The sequence below is a fragment of the Gossypium arboreum genome, chromosome 5, assembly GCF_025698485.1.
Source record: "Gossypium arboreum isolate Shixiya-1 chromosome 5, ASM2569848v2, whole genome shotgun sequence".
Classification (NCBI taxonomy): domain Eukaryota; kingdom Viridiplantae; phylum Streptophyta; class Magnoliopsida; order Malvales; family Malvaceae; genus Gossypium; species Gossypium arboreum.
The window spans coordinates 67,741,841-67,758,500 of record NC_069074.1 but is presented as its reverse complement, the minus strand read 5'-3'; the positions used below and the strand labels follow the sequence as shown (position 1 = coordinate 67,758,500).

Sequence of the window (16,660 nt, the reverse complement as noted above, 5' to 3'; positions counted from 1 at the left end):
TAACAATAAAAACAACTAAAAATAAAAATAAAAAGAAAAAGAAAAAGAAAAAGAAAAAGAAAAAGAAAAAGAAAAAGAAAACAAATTAACTTAATGGTCCTCATCATCAGAAGCATCGGTGTTGTGAGTCGTCGGCACTGAAGAGGAGATATGGAGATGCTGACAGATCTATTGCAATGTTGCATCAATATTGTTGAACCTCTAAAAGCAGTGTTGCTCGAAGTGAGTGAACCTGTAACAACCTATTTTTCAGTGAAATCGGAACAGTGGTTTCGGGACCACAAATTCGACCCAAAAAATAAGGTTTATTTTTATTTTATTATACGATCCGTAATATGATAGACATGTCATGTGAAAATTTTGATACAAAAATTTTATCGATTAAGTGTTTAATTACGAGAAGGACTAAATTGCATAAAAATGTGAAAGTTGAATTCTAGTAGCTATAAGGGTTAAATAACTATGGAATTCAAATCTAGAGGTCCTTATATGGTAATTTGACTATTAAAGTAAAGTATGTAGATTCTTGGTGACTCATCCATGGAAATATAGAAAAAGGGCAAGGACTAAATTAGAAATTGAAAAATACTTAATTAATTAAAAGATAAAAAAAATATCATCTTATTTTCTCATCATCTTCAACCTAAAAATACATGGAAACCTTAAGAGAGAGAGAGAGAGAAGAAACTTTTAAGGCCTAATTGGGTAAGTTTTCTTGTCCCGTTTTTAGTGATTTTAATATTTTTGAAACCGGGATAGCTTAATCTCTCTATTTAAGGGATTAATTTGAAAAATTATCAAAGTATGAAAAATGGGTTAAGGATGTATATGCTGAAAATTAGAAATTTAAGGTAGAAAATGAAGGTTGTTGATAGATAAACAACTTTTACAAAGTGATTTTTGATGGAAACATGATTTAGGGAAGGAAAATTCTAAATTTTTGGGCAAAATGGTAATTTTGCCTAGGATGTAAATTGAGTCCATTTAAATATGAAATGTGTGAAATTGATGGTTAAATTCATTTATATAGATCCAGACAACACTAATTCGAGGTTAGATCGAGGAAAAGAAAAGGTTTCAGATTAGTAGATTTCTAATGCGAACAAGTGTCGAGGTAAGTTCGTGTAACCTAATTGAGCATGTACATATGTTTAAATTGAATTTTGTGATTGTATGAAATGTTTTTATCTTTTAATATGAATTATTTGATTTTTATAAAGAAAAATTGAATGCATGCTTGAAATGGTGAAAAAAGGGTTAAGTCCCAATTGGATGTTAGATTTCGATGATTATATGGGCTTTCCATAAATAAGGTCCTGCATTTGTTGCAGACGGGATTTAGCTCGGACGAGTAATCCTCTTGACCTTGTTATATAAAGGATTTAGCTTGGACAAGTAACCCTAATATAATTCTTCTTGAGTATACGTTACGATTAGGGTTTAGCCTGGACTGGTAATCCTAATTAAGCTCTTTGAGCATACGTTATATAAAGGATTTAGCCTGGACTGGTAGTCCTGTTATACGATATGTGACTCGAGAGTGTGTTCCTTGGTTAAGTGCCCTAAGGGGTACCCTTGAATAAGAATTGACGGATTATTGAATCGTACACCCCGAGTGTATCACTTGAGTATTCATTGGAATTTCAATGATTCAACAGACATAAAACTCTTGACATGGCATGAGAATTATGAGATGAAATGATAATGTCTTGAAAGAGTAATGCTTAATGAGCTCATCTATTCTTACTTTATTTATATGTAAACTTTGTGACTAACATGTTTGATTGGATGCATGTGTTTAGGCAATTTAGTCAAATGGATGAAAAACTTGTTATTGTATGCTTAGATTTAATAAATGGGATTGGTAAGTTTAGTTTCTGTTATACGAACTTACTAAGCATGTAATGCTTACTCCATTTATTTTTCCCCTATTTTATAGTGCTCGAAAGCTTGCGAAGGTTGGAGATCACTGGAGCATTGTCACACTATCAACTAGTCATTTTGGGTATACTTAGTAAAATCATTTTGGTATAATGGCATGTATAGGACAACTTGACCATTAGTAGTTTGATAATGATGTTTTGTAACCTAGCCATTGGAATGGCTAGTAATGGCTTATTTTGGTATGATTAAGTAGGTTATTATGATATATATTAATATGTGTTATGTTAAGTACATGTGATCAAATGATGTTAATGCCTAGTTAATCCAAGGTAAGATTGTAAACATGTATGGATACGATGACATGCCACGTTGAATGATGGAAATCTCTTAATTTGAATGCTTGAAATGGTTGGAATGTGTTTGGTATGTTTTGGTGCAGGAAAATGGTGAGTTTTAAATGACAAATGAGGGTAGGAAATGACCTTATTTTGTCCACATGGGAAGACACACGGGCGTGTGTCTTGCTTTGTGTGACACGGCTTGTCCCATGGGCATGTGGTCCGGTTGTATGTTCCTTGCATCTTCAAAATGAGAAATAGAATGCTCAAAATTAGTCACATGGGTAGAGACACGAGCGTGTGTCTCAGCCGTGTGGTTGACATGGCCTTGGACACAAGCGTGTTACACGGTCGTGTGAAAACTGTACCTAAATTTCAAAAATTAAATTCGCCACATGTTCTAGCACATAGGCGTGTGACTTCAATTTCTTCATGCCTTAAAAGTCAGAAAGTTACAAGGGGTTAAGGACACAGACGTGTGTAGTACACGGCCTGACCACATGGGCGTGTCCCTAGACCACATGGGCGTGTGAGCCCTGCTACTTTGGAGAATTTTTGAAATGTCGTGAAAAATTTTATGACTTTCCAATTAAGTCCCAACTCGATTGTTGTTGGAAGCCCAGAGGGGGTTGTGCTCTCTGATTTCCTTGACCACCTAAGAGAAATTGGGATGCTTCCTCCAACCTGCATTATAGTGGTTACTCTAAGGGTTATTTTGAGGCCTAGAATTATTACCCAAATAATTAACTTGCTCGTTCTCTGTGCTAGGAGCGAAGGGTAAACATTCTTGATGGCTTAGTCCACCTCTATTTGTATCACATTGCATCACTAGATGTACCTTCGTATAAACATATAAACTATTAATTTTCTTATTTAATAGTTCTACCTGATTTGATAACATGGTGACCATATTTAAGTTAAAAAAAAAGGTTGCTTTCATTGGCTTCGTCCTCATGACTTCCACTGATAATTATTCAGTGCCATCTTCTCTATAAATTCATAAGTTGCTTCAGGTGTTTTATTATTCAGAGTTCCACCGACTGGTGCATCAATTAACTGCCTCGTTGAAGGGTTCAAACCATTGTAGAAGGTTTGAACTTGTAGCCATAGAGGTAACCCATGGTAGGGCACCTTCTCAATAAATCCTTATAACTCTTCAATGCATCATATAATGTCTCTAAATAGATCTGTACAAAGAAAGAGATGTTGTTCCTCAACTTGGCCGTCTTAGCTGATGGGAAGTACTTCAGAAGAAACTTTTCAGTCATTAAGCCCATATGGTGATATAACCTCGTGGTAAAGAATTCAACCACTGTTTACCTTTGTTCTTTAATGAGTGATGCCATTTCCTTGAAACTATCGCAGATTTCTAGAAAATTAGCCAAATGAGTATTTGGATGTTCGTCTTGCAAACCATCAAATTGAACAAATTGTTGTATCATTTAAATAGTGTTTGACTTTAGTTTGAAATTATTTGCAGCAATGGTGGGCCGCACAATACTCGATTCAGCACCAGTTAGAGTGGGCTTGGCATAATCATACATAGTATGAGGAACAGGATCTGGATTTGCAGGATTTACAACAATTTCAGGAGGTAGATGATTATTCTAATTATCACCCACCTCATCAGTGATAATAATGTCCTCTTTTTCGTCCACTATATTCTGTCGTTATATTCTGTCGACTTTGCCTTGCTTCTCTACAGTTTCTACAAATAGTACTTTCAATTTCACTGTCAAATAACAATGGTCCCGAAGAGTTTCTTCTTTTCATAAACTAAAATAACATGCCATAAAAAATAAAAGAAAAATTAAAAAATAAAAATTAAACTAAAAACAAAAATAAAATGCAATAAAAGTAAACGTTTAAATTAATAAAAATCAAGTGTTCCTAATATTTTAGTCCCTGGTAATGGCGCCAAAAACTTGATGGTCACTAAACTAATTATAAATATGACAAAGGCATGCGCACCTATTGAACAATAGTATAGCTATGGTGAGTAGGGAGTATTGTATCCATGAGGACTAAAAGTACTAGTAATTATCGTATTCTTATTATCTAGTCAACAAATTGGGGTGATGTATTTTAATCTAAAATTAATAAACTAATTTATCTAAGAACACAACAAATAATAAATCAAGGAAATAATTGAACAATAACTAATAAGATAGACAATACCTAGGAAATAATCCACCTAGACTTCACCTATTATTATGAATATGAATTAAACGATTTTTTCACTTATGTCTTGATCCGTAAAAGTCCCTAAATTATGTTAATATCTCTTTTGAGAGTAAGTACAACTAACTCTAGGTTGATTAATTGAAATCTCTCTCTAATTAAAACCCCTATCGTTGTATTAACTTGATCTACGGGTTCCCCTATTAGATTTGACTCTAATTCGGTAGATTTATGTCATCCTATTTCGAAGATTGCATGCAACTCAGTTCAATTATGCAAGATCTACTCTTAAACAGGGCCTTTTGCTCCACTGAATTAAGTACATTAAACATGAATTAATATCTTGGAAATATTAAAACAAGAATTAAGCATACATAATTGAAAACAAGAATCACATATTTATCACGTAAAAACATATATTAAATAAAATGATTCATCATAGGTTTCATCTTCCCTAGGTATCTAGGGAATTTAGTTCGTAATCCTGAATAGAAACATCTCAAAGTTAGTGTAACACCCCGAACCCGAGACCGTCGCCGGAGTCGAACACGAGGTGTCAACAGACTTAAAACCACTTATTGAGAAGTTCCAGACAAGCTGCCAATCTGTGTTCTAGTCGCTTCAAAAATCATAACTTGAGTTCTACAACTCGAAAATCAGCTTTGTAATTTTTTTCTGAAACTAGACTCATATTTCCATCTACATATTTTTTTCTAGAATTTTTGGTCAAGCCAATTAGTACAGTTTATTAGTTAAACTCTCCCATGTTACAGGGGCCGACTACACTGACCTTCATGCATTACAACTCGAATAACTCCCTGTGCAGGACTTCAATACTGGTGCCGTTTGTTTCTATAGAAACTAGACTCAAGCAGAAATTTATACATATATGGTATGACTCCTAATTATTTCTGGTTAATTTATAATGAATTTTCAAAGTCGGAACAGGGAATCCAGAAACCGTTCTGGACCTGTTTCACTAAAACCCAAATATCTCTTAACATACAACTCATATAACCGTTTCGTTTCCTCCATATGAAAATAGATTCATCAAGGTTCATTTACATAATTTATTCACTATTTAATTCCATTCCTACTATTTGTAGTGATTTTTCACATCCACGTCACTGTTGCTGCCAGCATCATTTTCTAGGGTAGACTTTCTCTAACACATAGTTTCTATGATTCAACCACCCCTTTTCATATATGGTCCAAAATATAAGCATGATGACCCATTCTAATGGCTGGTCATTGCCAAACACTTCCATGCCTCTTAATGAGCATATACATACCAAAAGATTATAACATTATGCTCAAAACATTTATAAGCCATTTTCGCATGGCTATTCAAAATTTTACATACCAAGTTCAAACAAAACATAATAGCCTATACATGCGAAATGTTTTCTTAAACCATCTAAGAAGAAGATACCAAAAAGTCGCTAGACGGTGTGATGACTTCGATGACAGTCCCGAGCACGCATAAAATGGATCAAGAACCTAAATAAACAACAAATAAGCACACCAAATGAGTACATAACTCAGTAAGTCGTAAGCACTACTCTACCATCAACAATAACAATCATAAGTGAATAATCAAATAATACAAAATAGATGTTTCCAGCCATAACAAACTCTACTGCAATTTCTAAAATTTTTGGTTCGATCTCATGCCAAATCCTTCAACCAAATCAAACGCCAAGTCAGCCCAATCGATTTGGATCCGTTTCCTCAAGTTGGAACAACAATGCACTAGATAATTTTATGCGTACACCGTACAATCCCAATTTCGATATTTAGTTAGTAACTCAATCACTTACCTCGTTCATGCACAATTTATTTCCACAACCGAATGTGGCACACATAGTGCTTATTATGTTCGCACACATAGAGCTATAGCAAATCGCACACATAGTGCTATAGCAAATCGCACACATAATGCTATAGTAAATCGCACACATAGTGCCATAGTAAATCGCACACATAGTGCCATAGTAAATCGCACACATAGTGCCATAGTGAATCGCACACATAGTGCCATAGTAAATCGCACACATAGTGCCATAGTGAATCGCACACATAGTGCATTTGAGATAGCCTCATGCCTCAACCTTCCAATCGGCACACATAGTGCCACATAGTCTTTGCACACATTGTGCCTTATGTCAATTCATCATGGTAAAGCAATTTACTAAATTCAAATTGTACATATAATCATATTAATAAATAGGAGAATCACTCGAAAAATATCTATCAAGGAGTTCTCACAACAAGTGCTTAAAGACTTACCTTGCGTTGAGTATAACGGTTCCGACCCGGCTACTCGATGTCCTTGGCTTTGCCCTTGCTTGTTTCTCCTTCTTTAACTTCTGGGCTCAACTTGGATACTAGTATGGCCGACTTCTCCAAAGCTTTTCTCTTTTCCTTTCACTTGGTTTTTCGGCTAAGAGGTAGCAAGGATGAACACCTATTTTTTTGTTCATTTTCCTGTCATTAATCTTTATTTCCTCTATTTTAATATCTTACCAACATTAAATAATTATAACAACATGATCTTGGAAAGATGAAGCCATGCTTGGCCGGCCACTCAACTTAGTTTGGGGCATTTTGACATGCAAACCCAACTTTTCATAATTCCATACTATTTGGTCCTCACTTATTTACCTATCAAATTTTCTAAGTCTCTCAACTAAATCCTTTCGAGCAAGATTCACATTCCTAAGATAAAAATTGAATCACCAAATTTTTATACTAGTACTACCACACATATAAGGTATGCAAATAAAATTTTAACTAAATTTTATGACTCGGCTTTGTGGTCCCGAAACCACATTCCGACTAGGGTCAATTTTGGGCTGTCACAACTCTCCCCCACTTAAGAAATTTTCGTCCCCGAAAATCTTACCGGTAAATAGGTTTGGATATCGCTCTTTCATAGAGTTCTCAGTCTCCCAAGTAGCTTCTTCTATCCCGTGCTTGAGCCATAACACTTTCACTAGCGGAACCCGCTTGTTTCGCAACTCTTTCACTTCTCGTGATAGGATACGAATCGGTTCTTCCTCATAACTCATATTAGCTTGAATTTCAATTTCTGATGGACTAATCACGTGCGATGGATCGGATCTATAGCGTCGAAGCATCGAAGCGTGAAAGACATCGTGAACCTTTTGGAGTTCGGGGGCAAAATCAAGCGATATGCCATCGGACCGACTCGCTCGATATCTCATATGGTCCAATGAACCTCGGGCTCAACTTGCCCTTACGGCCGAACCTGAGTATCTTTTTCCAAGGCGATACCTTGAGAAACACTTTATCTCCCACCTGATACTCAATGTCTTTTCGTTTCAGATCCGCGTACGACTTCTGACGATCGGAGGCTATTTTCAGATTTTCACGGATTACTCTTACTTTCTATTCAGCATCTTTAATCAAATCCACTCCGAAAATTTTGCTCTCACCGAGCTCTGTCCAAAACAATGGTGTACGGCATTTACGCCCGTACAAGGCCTCGTAAGCGCCATCTTAATACTTGATTGGAAACTATTGTTGTGGCGAATTCAATCAAAGGTAAATACCGTTCCCATGAACCACTTGAACTCGAGGATGCAACATCTCAACATATCCTCAAGTATCCGAATTATTCGCTCGGATTGACCATCGGTTTGGGGTGAAAGGCGGTCTTGAAATGCAACTTGGTACCCAAAGCTTCTTGCAATTTCTTCCAAAATCGCGAGGTGAACCTCGGATCTCTATCAAACACAATGTAAATCGGTACCCATGTAATCTCACAATCGAGAAGCGTACAATTCAGCTAATTTATCCAATGAAAATCCGTGCGCACAGGGGATAAAGTGAGCCGACTTAGTCGGTCTATCAACAACAACCCAAATCGCATCCTTCTTACTAGTGACAATGGCGGCCGGACACAAAGTCCATTGTGACTCGATCCCATTTCCACTCGGGTATCATGATCGGTTGAAGTAACCACGAAGGCACTTGATGTTCCGCTTTCACTTGTTGACATATTAAACATCTCGAAACAAAGTCGGAGATGTCTCGTTTCATACCATACCACCAAAGCGGCGTTTCAAATCGTTGTACATCTTCGTACTCCCGGGTGGATTGCCATTCGGCTACAATGGGCTTCATTGAAATTATCGAAATGAGTTCAATTCTTTGGGACACACGACGACTTTTGAACCTCAAACAATCGTCATCGTCGATTTGAAACTCCGAGTCCTTGTTGAAACACACGCAGCCGTTTTGCAACCAACTCGTCGTCGACTTCGAGCTTCTCGAATTTGGTGTGTCAATAATGGTTTGGCTTTCAATTCAGCCACTAACACACCGTCGGATCGGACGGACAAGTGCACATTCATCGTCAGTAAAGTGAATAACGATTTGCGACTCAAGGCATCCGCAACCACATTCGCCTTTCCGGGTGATAGTCAATGATCACTCATAATCCTTTAACAGCTCGAGCCAACGTCTTTGTCGCAGATTTAAGTCTCTTTGGGTCATCAAATATTTGAGACTTTTGTGATCCGAGTATACATGGCACCTTTCACCAAATAAGTAATGTCGCCAAATCTTTAAAGGCGAATACGATGGCGGCCAATTCGAGATCATGAGTCGGATAATTTTTCTCATGTGGCTTTAATTGCCTCGGCGCATAGGCCACAACTCGACCTTCTTGCATTAATCGCAACCTAACCCAAGTAGAGAGGCGTCGCTATAGATGACAAACTCCTTGCGGACTCGGGTTGCACTAGAATTGGGGCTTCATCAAATAAGTTTTCATTGATCGAAACTTTTTGGCATTTCTCCGTCCATTCGAACTTAACATCCTTTTGGAGTAAGCCGTCATCGGCGTGGCTATCGTTGAGAAGCCTTTACAAATCGTCGGTAATAACCTAAGCAAGCCCCAAAAACTCGAACCTCGGTAATATTTCTGGAGGCTTCCAATTAAGTATGGCTGAAATTTTGCTCGGTCGACTCGAATACCCGATCACGAGATACCACATGACCCAAGAAACTAACCTCTCTTAACGAATTCACACTTGTTGAACTTAGCATATAACCGCTTATCCGTAAAATTTGCAACACTAATCTCGGTGTTCAGCGTGTTCGTTCTCATTTTGCGAATAGACCAAAATGTCATCAATGAAGACAACTACGAACCGATCCGGATATGGTGCAAGATCCGATTCATCAAATCCATAAATACCGCAGGGCATTAGTAAGCCCAAGCGGCATCACTAGGAACTCGTAGTGACCATATCTCGCTCAAGGCGGTCTTGGGTATGTCCGAATCTCGAATTCATGGCGATAATAGCCCGATCTCGGATCTATTTTCGAAAACACCGAGGCTCCTTCGATTGATCGAACAAATCATCGATCTGTGATAACGGATATTTGTTCTTTATCGTCGCTTTATTAAGTCGACGATAGTCGATCTGCAACCTCATGGTTCCATCCTTCTTTTCACAAACAACAACGGGCGCGCCCGGCGAAAAACTTCGAGCGAGCAAATCCTCTATCCACCAATTCTTACAACTGAGCTTTCAACTCATTTAATTCCGTTGACTCAACCCGAATTATCTCGTTATTCGCGCACCTCGGATCGATAGTCTTGCCTTTGCAATTTACAACCGCATCGTGCATGGTCAACTAATCCAACCCAAGAATAACGTCGAATTAAATTGAGCGGCAAAAGCATCAAGTCCGCGGAAAACAAGAACCTCGAAACACTAGGGACATTTCTTACACACTTTGTTGACAAGCACGTAATGACCCAAGGGGTTTGACACCAATTACAAACTCGATGAGACTCAATAGGCAAAGTCTTCTTGGATGCTAAGGTTTCGCATATATAAGAATGAGTAGAACCGGGGTCAATCAAAGCAATCACATTAGTATCGAAAAGAGTGAAAGTACCGGTGATAACGTCGGGGAGGATGCCTCCTCTCGTCTGCGGATGGCATATGCTCTAGCAGGGCGCGCAGGTCTCGGATCGAACAGCCGTGTCAGTAGCCCTCTCGACTACCACCCCTACCTCCTGAAATTCTTGGTGGTCTACCTCTAGTTGTCATTCCACTAGGTCTCGCACCTTGCATCCTATTCTTCTCATCAAGCTCATGCAATCTCTAATGAGGTGGTCCTTGAACCGCATCCGTAACAAGCCTTATTGGTAGACTTACCCCAACATTCACCTATGTGTCTTCTCCCACATTGGGAGCATTCGGAGTTTCTCTTGGCGGTTATTGCCCACACTAGCTACCGAAGTAGCTCGAGTCCGTCAATGGTCGTGGTCTAATGGAAATCCCTGATCGTCCTCGATCTATTGGTGTCCTCCTGAATTTCTTTACACCGAGAACGGAGCTTTACCCGTCGATCTTTTGCGATAGTCTCTAGCTTCAAATTCACCTTCTTCTTCTCCTTTCCAAGTTCCTCCGCCTTGCGAGCTCGTTCAACTAGTGTTACGAATTCTTTTATCTCCAAAATACCCACTAGTAGTCTTAGATCTTCATTCAATCCTTCTTCAAACCTCTTGCACATAGCAACCTCATCAGCCACACACTCCGAGCATACCGATCGAGTCTTACGAACTCATGTTCGTATTCGAATCTTGTCATGCGGCCTTGCTTGAGTTCCGAGAATTCCTTACGCTTTTGATCGATGAACCGTTGACTAATATATTTCTTTGAAACTCCGTTTGAAAGAAATCCCAAGTAACTTTCGTTCGTTTGGGACTATAGAAATCAAGGTCCTCCACCAATAGTAGGTGAGTCCCGCAACAAGGATATAGCACACTTTAGACATTCATCGGTGTGCATGACGGTTTATCAAACACCGAATGGTGTTGTCAAGCGAAACTCGGCCCTTCGGCATCATCGATAATTACGACCTGAACTCTTCAGCCCGCGCTTCCTAATCAAATCTACAGGTGGCTTACTCAGCCTCACGGGGTCGATGGATGGCATTACGGGCTCTTGGGGTGGATTATTCAAATTCGGGAATTGTTGGACAGCCGGATTGGTTCGGGCATATTCGCGACCCACTCATTCATCATGGTAAAGAAGGCTTGTTTAGCCCCTCACCTTGATTATTTGCAGATGACTGAGGTTCAACAGCGGCGTCCCTTGTGCAGGAGCAGCCGCTACACTTTCAACGTCATCCGCCAAGGTTCTCTCTACATCGGGATCCATTTACTAATCAAAACAACAAAAAAAAACATTTTAACCGTCAGAAGTCATCACACATTTAAACATTAACATTAAGGCATGTATAGCTAGACTCATACGTGCCATGGTAGTCCTAGAACCGACTAAACCATGGCTCTGATACCAATAAAATTGTAACACCCCGAACCCGAGACCGTCGCCGGAGTCGAACACGAGGTGTCAACAGACTTCAAACCACTTATTGAGAAGTTCCAGACAAGCTGCCAATCTGTGTTCTAGTCACTTCAAAAATCATAACTTGAGTTCTACAACTCAAAAATCAGCTTTGTAATTTTTTTCTGAAACTAGACTCATATTTCCATCTACATATTTTTTTCTAGAATTTTTGGTCAAGCCAATTAGTACAGTTTATTAGTTAAACTCTCCCATGTTACAGGGGCCGACTACACTGACCTTCATGCGTTACAACTCGAATAACTCCCTGTGCAGGACTTCAATACTGGTACCGTTTGTTTCTATAGAAACTAGACTCAAGCAGAAATTTATACATATATGGTATGACTCCTAATTATTTCTGGTTAATTTATAATGAATTTTCAAAGTCGGAACAGGGAATCCAGAAACCGTTCTGGACCTGTTTCACTAAAACCCAAATATCTCTTAACATACAACTCATATAACCGTTTCGTTTCCTCCATATGAAAATAGATTCATCAAGGTTCATTTACATAATTTATTCACTATTTAATTCCATTCCTACTATTTTTAGTGATTTTCACATCCACGTCACTGTTGCTGCCAGCATCATTTTCTAGGGTAGACTTTCTCTAACACATAGTTTCTATGATTCAACCACCCCTTTTTCATATATGGTCCAAAATATAAGCATGATGACCCATTCTAATGGCTGGTCATTGCCAAACACTTCCATGCCTCTTAATGAGCATATACATACCAAAAGATTATAACATTATGCTCAAAACATTTATAAGCCATTTTCGCATGGCTATTCAAAATTTTACATACCAAGTTCAAACAAAACATAATAGCCTATACATGCCGAAATGTTTTCTTAAACCATCTAAGAAGAAGATACCAAAAAGTCGCTAGACGGTGTGATGACTTCGATGACAGTCCCGAGCACATAAAATGGATCAAGAACCTAAATAAACAACAAATAAGCACACCAAATGAGTACATAACTCGATGAAGTCGTAAGCACTACTCTACCATCAACAATAACAATCATAAGTGAATAATCAAATAATACAAAATAGATGTTTCCAGCCATAACAAACTCTACTGCAATTTCTAAAATTTTTGGTTCGATCTCATGCCAAATCCTTCAACCAAATCAAACGCCAAGTCAGCCCAATCGATTTGGATCCGTTTCCTCAAGTTGGAACAACAATGCACTAGATAATTTTATGCGTACACGTACAATCCCAATTCGATATTTAGTTAGTAACTCAATCACTTACCTCGTTCATGCACAATTTATTTCCACAACCGAATGTGGCACACATAGTGCTTATTATGTTCGCACACATAGAGCTATAGCAAATCGCACACATAGTGCTATAGCAAATCGCACACATAGTGCTATAGTAAATCGCACACATAGTGCCATAGTAAATCGCACACATAGTGCCATAGTAAATCGCACACATAGTGCCATAGTGAATCGCACACATAGTGCCATAGTAAATCGCACACATAGTGCCATAGTGAATCGCACACATAGTGCATTTGAGATAGCCTCATGCCTCAACCTTCCAATCGGCACACATAGTGCCACATAGTCTTTGCACACATTGTGCCTTATGTCAATTCATCATGGTAAAGCAATTTACTAAATTCAAATTGTACATATAATCATATTAATAAATAGGAGAATCACTCCGAAAAATATCTATCCAAGGAGTTCTCACAACAAGTGCTTAAAGACTTACCTTGCGTTGAGTATAACGGTTCCGACCCGGCTACTCGATGTCCTTGGCTTTGCCCTTGCTTGTTTCTCCTTCTTTAACTTCTCGGGCTCAACTTGGATACTAGTATGGCCGACTTCTCCAAAGCTTTTCTCTTTTCCTTTCACTTGGTTTTTCGGCTAAGAGGTAGCAAGGATGAACACCTATTTTTTTTGTTCATTTTCCTGTCATTAATCTTTATTTCCTCTATTTTAATATCTTACCAACATTAAATAATTATAACAACATGATCTTGGAAAGATGAAGCCATGCTTGGCCGGCCACTCAACTTAGTTTGGGGCATTTTGACATGCAAACCCAACTTTTCATAATTCCATACTATTTGGTCCTCACTTATTTACCTATCAAATTTTCTAAGTCTCTCAACTAAATCCTTTCGAGCAAGATTCACATTCCTAAGATAAAAATTGAATCACCAAATTTTTATACTAGTACTACCACACATATAAGGTATGCAAATAAAATTTTAACTAAATTTTATGACTCGGTTTTGTGGTCCCGAAACCACATTCCGACTAGGGTCAATTTTGGGCTGTCACAGTTAGAATAACCATAGGACATAAAGAAACTCAATAAAACTTTGAAATAAATTAAAAGGAGATCTTCGATCTTGATGAAGATTAGCCTCTGAGTTGATTCCGATGGTGTTCCTCGAGTGTTTTCTTTGATCTTCTCTGATTGCTCCCTTATATCTTCTTCTAATTGGTATTTATAAACTTTAGAATGCTCAAAAAGCCTAAAAATTGGGTTTTTCCATGTATTTGGGAAGAAGGGTGCGAAATTGACACGGGCTGGCTATAACAGCCCGGTTTAGACCTTAGTCAGGATAGTGATTTCAGGACCACAAATCTGAGTCAAAAAATATTTAAATATTATTTTTTGTGCTTATAATATGTGAATTAATATGTGTGAAAGTTTCGTATAAAAATTTGATTGTTTGTGTGCTTAATTGGATAAAAGGACCTAATTGCAGAAAATGCATTGCAGAAAATGCAAAAGATGTGTTCTATTTGTTAAAGTGCCGAATTGATGTGTCTCTTTAAATGTGAGGTCCTTATGTTGTAAATGGACCATTGAATATGATAATGGACATTTATGGACATCCATTATAAGTTTTTAAAGGTTATTAATTAAGGGTAAAATTGGAAATTGATTAATATGTTATTATTAATTAAAATAAAAGAAATGAAAGTCATTATTCATCATCTTCTCACCAAAAAATTAGAAAAGAAAAAGGGTTCTTGAGCTTTGAATATTCTGCCATGGTCCAAGCTCGATTCAAGGTTCGTTTTTGTTCGGTTTTTGATAATTTCTATGTTTTTGTGATTGTTGCTTTGTGTTCTATTAAGCCCATGCTTAAATTTTAGAATTTGATGATGATTTTGAATTATGCCATTGATGCTTTTGTGATGATAGTTGATGAAAAATGAAAGGTATATGTTGGGTTAATATGATTTGTGTTGGGATTTTTGATGAATTTAAGTATTTTGGGCTAATTTGTGAAAATGAGAAATTGAGGGGCTAAAATGTGAAATAAATGAAATATGTGGGCTTATATGAACTACATGAATATTCGACTAAGTATGTGTATAAGGAAATAATGTGTATTTTGTGATTTTATGAAATAGAGACTAAAGTGTCAATTGTGAAAATGTAACGGCTAATTTGTAAAATGCTCTAAATATGTGTACATGGATTGAATTGAATGAATTTTTGAATAAAAGAGTTAAATTTGAATTTAGATAGATCAAGAACCAAAGAAAATGGAATTAGATCGGGGAAAATCGAAAGTCGTTGATTAGCCGATTTCATCCATTCGAATAAGTACGAGGTAAGTCTATATACAAATAAATGTGTTTGAATTGATTTATTTATGTTTATATGATATTGAATTGCGGTGAATGGTTATAGAAGTTGAATATGTGAAATTGAGAAAGTTTCGATAATGCGACGACGTCCGAAAGCCCTGTACGAACCATGTAACACCCCAAACCCGGCCTAGACGTTATGACCAAATTTGTAATGTCACATTGGAGTGAGTTTTGAAAAGCGTAGTTCTATTTATGTTAAAACCTCGTTTGTGATCTTATCAGAAGCTAGCTAAATTTGTTCATTTGTTAAGTTACGGGTTTGTCTAGCAAAACATGTTTCATACTAAATCGTGATTACACTTTAAAGCATTGTTCATTACGGAAGCTTTTAAAACAAGTTACGTAGTATGGTAGTTGAAAATCATTTACCTTTTGAAAACCTGAGTCCTACTGCTAACATATTTAAGTTAATTTAAATAAATCCCCAAATAAAAATAAAAACTTAAAACAACCTTATTACATAAAATTTACCCAAATTAAACTACCCCTTATTAGAAATAAAAAATGTTAAACATAAACAGTGGCGTGGCCATCTCTGAGTCCCTCGTAGCACTGAATCAACTAAGCATTACCTGTGCAGATAAGCAAAAGAGTGAGTTTATGAAAACTCAGCGTGTAATCCCTATTTATCAAAAGTAAATCATGCGGTGTAAACAATCTGAGCCTAGGCCCTTATTAGTAGCAATATCAATGTGGGCCTTAGCCCATTATGGTATCAGTATCAGTGTGGCCTTAGCCCAATTTAGTACAGTATTAGAGATGCAAACAGAGGTCCTACCCATCCATCTGCTACACTCTACTCCGTCTAACCCTACACTCCATGTGGGGATAAAATCGACCCACCCATCCCTACACTCTAGAATATAGCACCGATTCTTGGTACTAAGCAGTATATGCAAGCAGAGCCGCCAAGATATCTGATTCCTCCAAATATATCAAACCCACCCCCATGCAACATTTCATGTCATAATATATTCGTGTATGCAAAATGTCATGCTCGAATACAATCAAATATAGCATAGGGGTATATCAGTCATTTCACTTCTAGGAGTATAACAGTCATTTCATTAGTATGGGGTCTAAGTGTACTTACGACCCATCAGTAGGCCCATATTCATCTTAGGCGACCCATACGACCTTAATAGTCAAACAGTGAAAAATGGACCCAAAGCCCATAATACAGCCCAAGAGGGCCCACACACTCGTGTGGCTCA

General features: G+C 37.6%; 1 non-coding gene across 1 annotated transcript; it reads left to right on the top strand.

The window, feature by feature from the left end:
* Window positions 1–3,336: 3,336 nt before the first annotated feature.
* On the top strand, window positions 3,337–3,442 carry LOC128293544 (small nucleolar RNA R71). Its single transcript, XR_008283725.1, has one exon. It is a non-coding gene; the product is annotated as a small nucleolar RNA R71 (small nucleolar RNA).
* The last annotated feature ends 13,218 nt before the right edge of the window (window positions 3,443–16,660 follow it).